The sequence below is a fragment of the Idiotropiscis lumnitzeri genome, chromosome 4, assembly GCF_059441095.1.
Source record: "Idiotropiscis lumnitzeri isolate Australia: NSW breed Sydney's pygmy pipehorse chromosome 4, RoL_Ilum_1.0, whole genome shotgun sequence".
NCBI classification, from domain to species: domain Eukaryota; kingdom Metazoa; phylum Chordata; class Actinopteri; order Syngnathiformes; family Syngnathidae; genus Idiotropiscis; species Idiotropiscis lumnitzeri.
Window position 1 is genome coordinate 2,398,005 of NC_142394.1, and position 12,441 is coordinate 2,410,445.

Consider the following 12,441-nt stretch of genomic DNA (forward strand, 5'->3'; position numbering starts at 1 on the left):
TCAAACCTGTGGAGATAACTGGAGGTGTGGCAATTGCCAGTGAGAAGAGACAAATTATCTTCCTTCCAAAACTTTCAGTTTTGCATAAATTTTGTGTAATAACGTCAATCAATCATTCACTTGATGCTTGAATTTAATTACTCCAATCTTTCTCCAAAAACAATTTGAAAATCAATACTCGGGAGTGCAATAGGGATTCAGGTTGATCAGGCCTGTCCACCCATCGCATCCTAAGTACTGTAAGGGCTTGCCGGTGACCTCAAACAATTTTCTGTCCTGAGGCCCGTCCCTACAACATTCACTCAAACCACATATGCATACAAACACTTTTCTTTCACACTTTCATTCACCAAACGATACTTTCCAATTCCACACAGAGACCCCTCCCTTGGCGCGTCCGCCTTGATTTCACTGAGATTTGTGCTGGCAGATCCATAATTTTGCCTTAATTTAGCCAGCGTATGCCAAAATTTACAACTGTGGGTCTCTGGATTTTCCCATTCACTCCCCGTGAAGTTGTTTCTCCTCTCAAGGACGTAGCTGACGAAACTGCACCTGTGACATCAAACAGCTCATAGATGCGAATGTTAGCAGTCTGGTATTTATGGAATGATGTCATATCCTCTAAAATTGTCATGTCAGCGTTCGCGTCGTACAGTCAAAAAAAAAACATCTGTCTTCCACCTTTGTCACATTTAATACACATCAGTTAATAAATCATTTACAAAACTATTTAGTCCAACTTTATATTTGGTAAACCAATCTCCAATGGCTAGATATTCCCCTTTCCAAAGATTTTCTTTCAACATGTTCATAGGATACTTCACTTAAAATTTATCCCAAAACCACAATCCCTTTGCTTAAAAATTTAAATTTTAATAGATTGTCGCCGCCCTGCTGTTCCTCAGGCATCCCCTGCATGTTTCAGTGTTTAACTTGTGTTCTAATTCCCTGCTAATTTGTATTTATTGTTAGGTTGAATACATATATTCTATCCCGTACCCCACTACACCAGCACTGCAAAAAAAAATTGCTCCACACCTCAAGGAGAGGCAGATGCCCGAAGTTTAGATCAACGTCTGCAACATCGAGGGGGGGGGGGGTGCCGAGACACACCTCTGGAACAAAAGGACTGTGACCTTCTTTCGAGAGCACCAAAAGGCATATCTTCCTTTTCAATCAGTTAACGACTGCCATTGATGCCTGTTTTTCCTCTTGTGTCTGAAATGTTTACATGTTCCTGCTGGCGCTTCCCCCCCCCTACTTGGGAACGAGCATCTAACTTCAAAGGGCTGTGAACTCTTTGTTTCAGCACACTCATGATTTTACGATTACACCTCTACCCATTGCCTTCTGTAAAATCTTTCTCACTCTTATTTTTTCCTTTAATTTTCCAAATTCACTGTAGCCTTACCAAAGCCACTCAAACAATCAAGGTATCAAATCACAAACTACAAAGTCAGGAACCACCTATGCTCTTGCAAAGTTTTCTCATGCTCTCAAAAGCTTCATTCAATTATGATTTCATAACACCAATCTTTTTTCTTTGTGTCATTTCCATCTGTGCATTTCATTCCAGTTACTAATTACAGTTACCTTAATAGAAAGACCATCAACTAAAGTATGAAACATAAAATATTTATTTCTTCAATTCCTCCTTACAGCAGACCCTAATTCTTATCCTTTTCATTTGTTCAAGTCACACCTTCTTCAATACTGCCTGTTTCATCATCCTCCTTTCAATGGAACATTAATTGTTCCTTTCTCTTTTCTTATTGAACTTCCAATCTCTACACTGACACAATTTCTTCTCTTTTCTCGAGCTTTCTTTCTTTCTCTTTTCTTATTTCATCCCTACTTCATGTTTTTCTTCTCTTTTTTATGTTTCATTTTTATGAATTTATCCTTAATCTCCGTGCCACACCCGAGACCACTATCACACTTACTCTCCTTCGCCATCTTGAAATCCACTCGTGTGTGTCCCAACCACTTCTTACGCAGAACAATTTTAGCCTTCACATTCACACAGCTTCCACACAGACACGTAAATCCCAGATTTTAAACCGTGTCCCGATACGTAAATCCCAGATTTTATACCGTATCTTAACCACGAATAGTTCCAAACTATTCTAGTAGGTAAATCCCAGATTTCAGACCCTACTAACGTCCACACTGTTACACTTTTTATTTTTTTTTAACTATACTACTTTACTTTTGCGCCATTAATTATGCTAGAAGGTAAATCCCAGATTTTACACCCTAATAGCGTCCAACACTTTTACGCTTACTACGTTCCGCTCCTCCTTCCTCTTATAATTTAGCGTTGCCAATGTGCAGAATTTGAAAGGGTTCTGCTTACCTTGTTTCACTGTGGGCCCAAGAGGAAAGATGGTCGGATGTGTGGCTCTTTTATACTTTATCCTTTCTCAGGTCGTCACCTGGTGTGGACGTGCGAGACCCAGTCTCATGTGGTTTTTCTCGAAGTTCCAAACTTCTTTTACCTCTCATGCATCACGTCGAGGTCACCATAAATTGTTGGAATTTATCTTTATATCAATGTTAGAATTTAACTTTAACCCAATGTAAACTCAAATAAGTAATCTGACTCCAATTTGCGACCTTACCCAACTCTCACTCATCCAACAATATGCGCGCTCTTTCTGCAATAGAAAGGTATCAGGAAGCCGGCATTTTCACACACGAGTGGATTTATTCCTAACACACAAATCTACAACTTGAGTTTGGGTCCCTCTTAATACAGCTCTCTCTGTCTTCGCTGTTCAGCATTAATTTATAGACACAATATGCAAATGACACAGAGACAAAGGCATCCTGGCATGATTCTATTGGTTATGTGTATGCTGCAGTTAACTTTAGCTTGCTCCTCTTGGTCTTTCTTCAAGTGGTGGCCCCTCCTGCTTGTGGCTGAAGGGTCCAGTTTCTTGTGCATCCCTTCCCCCTCGAGGTATCTGTCTGCGCCAGGCACCGACCTAAAACCTCCCAAACCTCACATTCTTTCACTTTCTTTTTCCAACTTCACCAGCCACCCACACAGCATTCCACAGAATAACAGTGACACAAGATGCAGGACATCGAATAAAACTAGCCAGGTTTAAACTCTTCCACTCCTTTACTGTCTAATTTTTTCAGATGTCTGTGCCCATTTCTCAACAACTTCAGACAGCTAGATGTTATTGTACATTGATGCTCCATTCGTCATATAATCAGGGCAGTTTTGTATCAGTTTTGTAGCATTAACAATTCAAAAATGATTTCATTTTTGATTGAGTTTAACAATTGATTTCTACACTGGTACTGAGTTAGGAGCTCTTAGGGGGGAGACCGGGAGTCAGGCTGCCTCTAAGCCGAAGCACATGAACTCTTACCCTGCCAAGGATTAGTTAAAGGGTCGATCCCTGGTCGGTTTCCATTTATGGAGCGGTATTTCCAACCGAATGTATCCCGTGGTTGAACCACTAAACCCTTGAGAGCTCCTTGAGAGGAATCAGGCTTGAATCACCAGGGAGGGGACAGTGAATCCGGCTGCATGGAAGCCAGTGAGCAACCATCGAAGCCTGGCTACGGCTCGGGTTGGTCACTGGTTTCCATTATGGAGCCCATATTTTCAATCCAAAGTGTTCCAGGGTGAGACCTAGCTCCTAATTAGGGTTAGGACTTGCCAAAAATGTGTGTACAGGGGGAAAAGAAAACTTTTTACCACACCCTCATTTAGTGTGACTATGTTCACTTCTTTCATTTATTTTTTTGTTTCTTGTTAAACAATCTTCAAAATGTAAAGGCCTTGTAATTAAGTTAAATGATGGACAAATGACTGAGTGAGGTTTGATTATACAGGTATGGTGTTGTTCTGCTGGGCTATTATGCCTGAAGCGCCTCCTACAGCACCGTGGGTCAGCTGCAGGGTCATCAGTCAGGGGACCACCACTCATTGGAGTTTCGCACTCTTTAACACCGGAACGCCTCACAGTGGAAGAGCAGTGGCCACCCCCTGCAGCTGACCCATCTCATTGCCTCCAACACCAATTCTTATCCCTCATCCTGAGCCACAACCAGGAGCTTCCTTTTTCTAATTCCTCAGCAAGGGCCTTGATTTCACTTAGGAAATTGGCTCCAGTCTTTCGCACATCTCGAAGTAGCCTTATCGTTGATGTGCCAACGAAGCCCCAGCCTACTTCCACAGGGTAGATGATAGTGGACCAGCCAGCCTCTCTGCACTCAGCCGCCAGATCTGTGTTGGCTGCTTTACGCGCGTAGGCGGCATGGATTCCTTCCTCGCAGGGGACGTTGAGCTCTATCAGCATGGCGGGCATAATAGCAGCGGACCAAAGTAAGATGTCTGGGCGGATCTCACGGGAGAACTGGAGTTGTTTGCCGATATCTGGCCTCATGCTACAGTCCTTTGCCACAGAGAGAACGCTCCGGGGGCCTCAACGGCTGGTGTTTCCTCTGCCTTCCTCTGGTCTCACAAACGTGACAGGAAACTGCTTGGCTGCGGGCCGGCTGTTGGCCAATGTTTCGGTTGCTTTGTTAGTCCTTGTCTATTATGAAGATTGTGAAAACGGTAATAACATACACATAAAAAATAAAAACACCAAAATACAGTGTATAAAGTACACAGCTTTAGTGTTTCACATCAACTTTGAATCGGGGAAAGCCATATTTTAATTTTTTATGTACCATGGATGAAGTAGTGCATAAAACAGTACACAGTGCTCACCAGAATTCATTCATTCAGAATGAGAGCTCACTGTGCTTCTTTTAGCAGCTCCGCCGAGTCAACAGATCGATGATCTGCGGCATCTGAAGCTGTTCGGCAGCAGCCCAAAACCACCATCCCCGAGGCTGGATCCACAACCGCCGGGCTGGGGAAGTGGCTCCCCTCCGGTCCAGCGGCTGGAGACCTCTTATTCAAGGGAATGTGCGTAGAAGGAGCGACTTCTCCCTAACTTCGGTGCAAAAGTGTTTCACTCGTGCTGATCTGAAAAAGTGGGCGAGTGTTTTGCCTCTGTGATGAAGAAATGAGGACCCAGTGGCTTTCTTGTATTGGGCGGGGCTGGTGTTTAAAGAGCAAGAATTCTCTGAGATGGGTCAATGGAGGTTTTTGGTGAGGAAATAGCATTTTGGCATGGCTAAAAGCACAAAATGGTCGATTTAGCATAATATGGCCCATTTAAAAGGAAGTCAAGCAAAAAGTGCTCTTTAGAAGATACTGCAAAACACAGCATTCTGATTACAATTCCACCTGCTTTTGTCCATCTCAGGGGATGGCCATTTTCCCACTTGCTGTGGAGTGAAAATAACATCACTGTAGCTCAGGGCGCAGATCAAACCTATCATGGTTGAGTTTCAGAGAACAGCCCGCATATAGACTAATGGAGGTGTATAGAACATACTATTAAGAACATTTTTTGGTTAAGTTCACCTTTAAGGGCTGTTCAAATAAAATGACGAGTTAACTTTAGTCTTACATTTGCTGTAGATACTTACCCATATTGGGCGGCACGGTGGGCGAATGGTTAGCACGATGGCCACACAGTGAGAGACAGCATCGGTCGTGGGTTCAATCCCGGCTCCGGCTATCCAGTGTGGAGTTTGCATATTCTCCCCGTGCCTGCGTGGGTTTCCTCCAGGTACTCCGGTTTCCTCCCACATCCCAAAAACATGCATGGCAGGTCGATTGAACACTCTAAATTGCCCCTAGGTATGAGTGTGAGCGTGAATCGTTGTTCGTCTCTGTATGCCCTGCGATTGGCAGGCAACCAATTCAGGGTGTCCCCCGCCTACTGCCCAAAGATAGCTGGGATAGGCTCCAGCGCCCCCCGCGACCCTAGTGAGGAGCAGCGGTATAGATAATGGATGGATGGACAAACCCATACTTTGTTGTGGTAAGAGATGGGAAATGATCACTCATACATAATGACTATACATAAGCATAAAATTTGTCTATAAGTCCATTCACCACACTTTTCAACATTTTCTGAAGAGGAACCCAACTTGTGAGTTTTGTTCATTTTTAGGCCTTCAAAAACAATTTGTCAAACAGTGCGTTGCAACAGCAGCAGTGTTTGATGAAATGAAAGACTTTCTGTAACTTCATTTTCAATATCTTTAGTTGAGCCAGCTAAGGTTTGAAGTATATCAGAATAAATATCTTGGGAAATTCAATAAAATATGGCCTCTTTAAATGCTAGAAAATGAGAAAAATGGATGATGGAAAGTTGCGTCAAGTTTGAAAGGAAATAAAAAATGGCAGACTTTCTGTTGCAGTTCTTGGGCTGTTAAATATAACTCCCAAATTTTGTCGGCATAGATGAAACATGCAAACGGGGCTGCTTCATTAAATATTTGTAGGGGGCGCTAGTGAGGTTTTTTTTTTCAGTGGCACTATAAACTTCTAAAATATGATTTGCCAGGGCAGATGTTTGTGAAAAGTTTTGTGCGTTTTCATGCATGTTTGCAACTTCCAAATATGCATTGTTCATCTTTGTAAACAGCGCATCGCCACAGCAACAAAATCAAAACTTTAGCTCAACTTTTCATTTTGGTCATTAAAACGTTTATAATATTCCCTTTATTAGTCCCACAATGGGGAAATTCGAGATTCGAACCCAGGCCTCCTGGGGAGACTGGGTCCTGAACGCGGCGCCTTAGACCACTCGGCCACCCTATGGAGATAATATCAGGAACACTTATAATAAATATTTTAATTTATTATTGCTCGATTGGTTGCAAACTGTTAGTGTAAAAAGGCATTTGGTAAAGGTGGCGGCTCCCACCCCAAGTTCCAAAAAGTAATAATAATTTTACTGCAAACCAATGAATTGAAATATCACAAAAAGTATGAATACTGAAATAATGATGATCTCGTTTTCATTCAGTGTGACGTGTGGGCCACTTAAACCACACGCAAAGCTGTTATACTGATTGGGAGCCATGACTTATAATGTATGACTGGCAGCAGGTTTATTGGATTTTTTTGCCACTGAATGGAAGAATATTTAATTTTTCTGTCTGCCAGTGCATCACAATATGTCACCTGAATAGTGAAATTAATCAAGATATGTCTTAATAAATAATAACAATGATAAACAGCTATTTAAGTCAAATCAAATTAAAATCTTGTTTATATAGCACTTTTCATACATTAAAAATGCAACACAATGTGCTCTATAGAAATAAAAAGAGACCATAAAAATAGCAACAGATCAACAAAAACTCACCCCACTCACAAAAACACATTCACACCCACTTGAATATACACACAAAGCAGATATTAAGTCACTGAGATTGCAGGTGAGTACAAACAAACTGTGGGAACCATCCACACCAAGAGGTGCGACAGCTCTTAAACGCAGAGAATGACACCCAGGGCGGTGGTGGCAGTAGAGAAATTTGGGATAAGTCGTGGGGCACTCAACTAATGGCCGCTCCATTCCAGGCTGACATGGCCCAGTGATTTTCTCTCCAAATAGGCCCCAATTCCAATATCATTTCTAATGCAAACAGATATTTTCTAACAAAACATAATTACAGGCTGCATGCACAACAGAGCACCACACACACTGCACAAGTAGGATCCAGCAGGATGACCGGAAGGCACTGTGGAAAAATGGTGAAATGTTAGACCTAGCAGGCCAGGCATTTCTTAGGCAAATGATTTGGTAACACTTTTTAACTATTGATAAAATTGTGAAGTAATTAAGACCTCTGTGTAGTGATGGGTCCAGCGACACCGAGACGTCGATGCGCGCGCCGAGCTTCCAGAGCAAACCCCGAGTCGGTGCGCGTACTGCTTTAAGAAAGTCACCTGACCACTACCGGAATCGTGTCGACACAGCGGTCGCGCGCCAAACTGAGTGTATAAAGACGCGCATCTGTCAACAGGATGGACTCTCAAAACAAACAGAGTTATTGGCACGTTACTCTGCATCAAATATCCGCAATATGGAAGATATCACTGGAAAACGCAAGTTTTCTGCTGTGTGGGACCATTTCGATCTTGTCGGTGAAAATAAGGTGTTGTTTTATGTTGACTTCCTTGTTTCACTGTCTTACACTCATATTTTCTAAATGTGCTGTTATTTCATGATTATTTTGAAAGTAAGTCTTAGTTTATTATTCATACTCTGTTTTTCAGGTGAAATGTCGCATTTGCAGCAGTGAACTTTCTTACACTAACAAGAGCACCTCCACAATGCTGAGGCATTACAGGGCAAGGCACGAGAATGAAGTTCCTGGTAGATCCCGGGTAAATCCAGGTATGCAAACATTATTTTGCTTTGTCTGACTCTCTTAATGGAGTGGTTAGGTATCAGTCATCATTAATGATTTGTGCTTAACAATCAAGCTTCCCGGAAGGAGCTGCTTGATAAAGCAATCCTGAACTTCATTCTCAAAGACTGCCAGCCGCTCAGCATTGTGGAGAGTGAAGGGTTCAAGGAACTTATTCAAGTCCTTGAACCCTCATATTCTTTACCATCCAGAAAGGTTTGTTTTTCCTAAAGTAGTAGTTGATAAAGCCAGTTATATTCCATCAGTATTTCTAATGTATTGATTTGCTTTTGTAACAATTTTCAGACCATCAAACAGATGGTAGATGAAAAATACCGGGAGGAACGGGCACGAGTGAAAGTGGAAGTTCAGCAAGCTGTGGCAGTGAGTATAACGGCTGACATGTGGACATCTGTGAACATGGAAGCTTACTTGGCGCTGACCTGTCACTACATTAATAAAAATATGCATTTGTGTACATCAGTGTTGGGAGTTCAATACTTTCCACAAAGTCACACTGCAGACAATTTGGCCCAGGTCAAGAGAGCTGTTATGGAGGACTGGGCCATAACTAACAAAGTAAAGTGTTTTGTGACCGACGCTGCTCCAAACATGATCGCATCTATCAAACAGCTCCAAATTCGGCACATAATTTGCATTGCACATAGTCTAAATTTGTTAGTTAAAAAGTCTTGTGACCAGATCCCTGTACTGGCAGCCATCAGACAAAACGCTAGGAACATAGTCACTCATTTCCGCTCCAGCACGACAGCCAAGGAGAAGCTCGCTCAGGTGCAGCAACAGATGGGACGACCAACACTGAAACTGATCAATGAGGTGCCAACGCGCTGGAACAGCACATATGAAATGTTGTCTAGGCTGCATGATGAGAGGGAACCAGTGTGGGTATCTCTGGCCTCTCTAAAGACAGATTTGACTCCACTGACTGCTGAGGAGTTTAACACCGTGGGGGAAGTATTCAAGTGCTTGCCCCATTCCATCAAGCAACAGTGGAGTTGTCTGGAGAGAGGCGAGTTTCAGGATCAAAGGTCATCCCGATGATGAAAATGCTCTATCTCGCACTTGAGCGTCATGCTTCTACTTTGCAGACACAGCCCGCCATACAGTTACATGACCACCTCAAGCGTCGAGTCGCAGACACTGCTTCCAATCTGGAGTCTTTAAGTGTGTTAACACTAGCAACACTTCTAGACCCCAGATACAAATCACTAGGGTTCCGTAGTTCCTCCCGGTGTACAGAAGCAATCACTAGGCTTTGTTCAGAATGTGCCCGAATCATCGAGCGCACACAGGAGGCCCAGCCTGGACCTTCTTCACTGCTGACCCCGACACCATCAGGTTCTTCGTCATTATGTAATTTTTATTTCTGGAAAATGCGCTAAAATTCCATTTTCATTTTTTTTTCAGACGACCTGTGGCAGCACCTCGACCATGAAGTTGGCCAGATGATGCGCAACCCCACTGTTGATGCACACTCAGAGGTGCAGCGCTATCTGTCAGCAGGACACATTGCACATACAGAAGACCCTCTCTCATACTGGAAGTCCATGGAGCCCACATTCCCTCACCTATTTATATTGGCCACACAGGTGTTGTGCACACCGGCCTCTTCAGTGCCTTGTGAGAGGATCTTCTCACAGGTGGGGGAAATTGCCTAAAAAAAAAGAAATAGACTGAAAAACAAAACGCTGGAGAAACTAATTTTTTTGAATAAAAATCTTTAATTACAATGAGTCCATTGTCATTCACAACACTTTTACTTTGGCATTCAGACAGAATATCAAAGATTTTTTAAATGAAATTACGTATATGTAAAAATAATGTGAATGCAAATGCCTAATCAATGGAATTGGATAAAATTAGTTTGACAGATCAGTGTCAGATGACCCTGTCAAATGATTCCTGCAAGTCCAGCAGGGGTCAGTATTCAGCAACACAGTGTCAATACATTGTGTCACTGTGTCGAAACGATACAGGATGCCTCATCTACCCATCACTACCTCTGTGACTTGACTTTGTTAGGAACGGCGGTTGGAGGGAGAGAAGGGAAGGACCCAAAATGCAGGGAAGCTAGGCGAGGGTAACTTGAAGGGAATTTAATTAATGAAAGGGTAGGGCAAACAAGGTACTGGAAGAAACAAACGTAACAAAGTGCAAAATAACGAAGACAAACAAGACGCAACTAGACAGAACAAAACATGACTTGGGAAACAGGGACTGGAGCAAGCGACAATGACAGAGATTAATGAGCGCTGAGCGTGACCGAGTGACAAAGAGCAGCCGTGACATCAAAAGGTTAATGCACCGACGCCGAGCAGTCAGCGCCGGGCGTTTAAGTAGGCTAATGTAAATGAGTCAACGAGCATCAGGTGTGTGGCTGGTGGGCGCATCTCTCCAGCCAACACGACACGTGCTGGAAGGGAACGCCCCCTCGCCCGTTGAGAAAACGTAAACAAAAACAAGACATGACGGAACGGACCATGACAGACTTTGTGATTAAGTAACATTGGACAGCAATTAACAGGTACTTAAAATTTGACAATATGTGAACAAAATTAGCTGAATTACTCTGACATAAAGTGTGTGGTGTGTTTGTGTGCCTGCCCTTTATTACAAAGATTGTGTATTAAGAGCGTGATATGTAATGCATTATGATTATTGTTATTATTGGCGATAGCAGCGGTGAAGATCATTGGCAGAGGGAAGCATTACTGAGGAACTGGATGACCTCAGTCATGGTTTTGGCAATGAGGACGTGGTCCTGGTCTTGAAGGAGGAAGATGTGGTGGTCTTATTGGGGGAGACAGGACAGCATGGTGCAGAAACGAAAAATAACCAGACTGGTAGAGATGTGTCAGGCTGCCGTGCTGTAAACAGTTGAATTAAGCAGACTATATTACAAAAATAATGATACCCCAAATTATTGTTACCGTTTTGGGGTAACGCATCATGAAAGTAACAGAGTACAGTATTGTATTACATTTCACAGTAACTAATACAATGAGTTACTCTCAAATTGTATGTCATAATATTAGTTACAGAGTTTGGTAACGCGGTACAAATTTCAGGACCTCAACAGGAACTTAATGAAAAATTTTAAAAAGGAAGTGTGGCTTGATGCATTACTTTCTGTGTAAGATATACAAAGTGAAGCACTTCCCACAGTCCGTTTTGGTTGACTCCCCACAAACGTATCACAGCAAAGTTGCGCAGCCTGTCCGTTTGAACTCTCTTTAAAGCATTTCATTTGTGTTTTCAGGACAATCAGCATCTTTAATGGCTGAGGACTATTGTTTGTGACACCAATCACAGTCATGGTTTCATAAAATAAAATGCAAATGATATACATAAAATACAAGCAGGAATAAACCAAAGTAAAAAGCAGCGACTAAATTGTAGTCATTAAGCTTTTTAGATGTGATTTCAATGAATTTTGTACCATCAATTGCAGTACGTAAAACAGGAGTTATTCTGATTGACTGATCGCAATCAAAGTGCAAATCGTCTGCTTAGAAGCCAAAGCCAAGCAGTGGCCGATGATGTCACGTTACAGCACCTCCAATCAGACAAACTACAATACATTAAAATTAGAGTCTGAGATTGTCTTGGTCCGTTTTGTTCTGTCATGTTTTTGTTTGTTTTTGTCCAGCTGGAGTGGGGGCGTTTCCTTTTCGCGCTTTGTTCCGGGTCATGTCGTCATGGCTGGAGAGACGCACTCACCAGCCACGCACCTGTCACTCGTCACGTTCTTGATTATCGGACTATTTAAGGACTCCATGCCGACAACTCCGTGTCAGAATATTCCTCTTGCTCATGCTACCAAGTTGTGAATTACTAGATGGCTCGTTTTTTTTGCCTTCCGTGATTTATGTCCTTGTTCATTCGTAAGTGTTTTCTATCTCGTTCGTGAATTGGTTTTCCTTGTCCTTCAAGGCAAGCGATTTTCGTTTCGTTTTTTGTTCCTTGCCTTTTGCAAGCGTTTTTCGTTCCCGTCATTATTTTCCTGGTGTGTTTTCCACCACCGTCATTTGTTGCACTTTGTCGGTCTCGCGTATGAATTATATTTTTGGAAAATAAATATCTTTGTGAAATTCATTTTCTGTGTCGGCGCTTTCAGAGGACTGACCT

The 12,441-nt window shown here is 42.5% G+C and overlaps 1 pseudogene; it reads left to right on the forward strand.

Annotated features, from left to right (window-relative positions):
• Positions 1 to 9,255: 9,255 nt before the first annotated feature.
• On the forward strand, positions 9,256 to 10,037 carry LOC148337822 (E3 SUMO-protein ligase ZBED1-like; annotated as a pseudogene).
• The last annotated feature ends 2,404 nt before the right edge of the window (positions 10,038 to 12,441 follow it).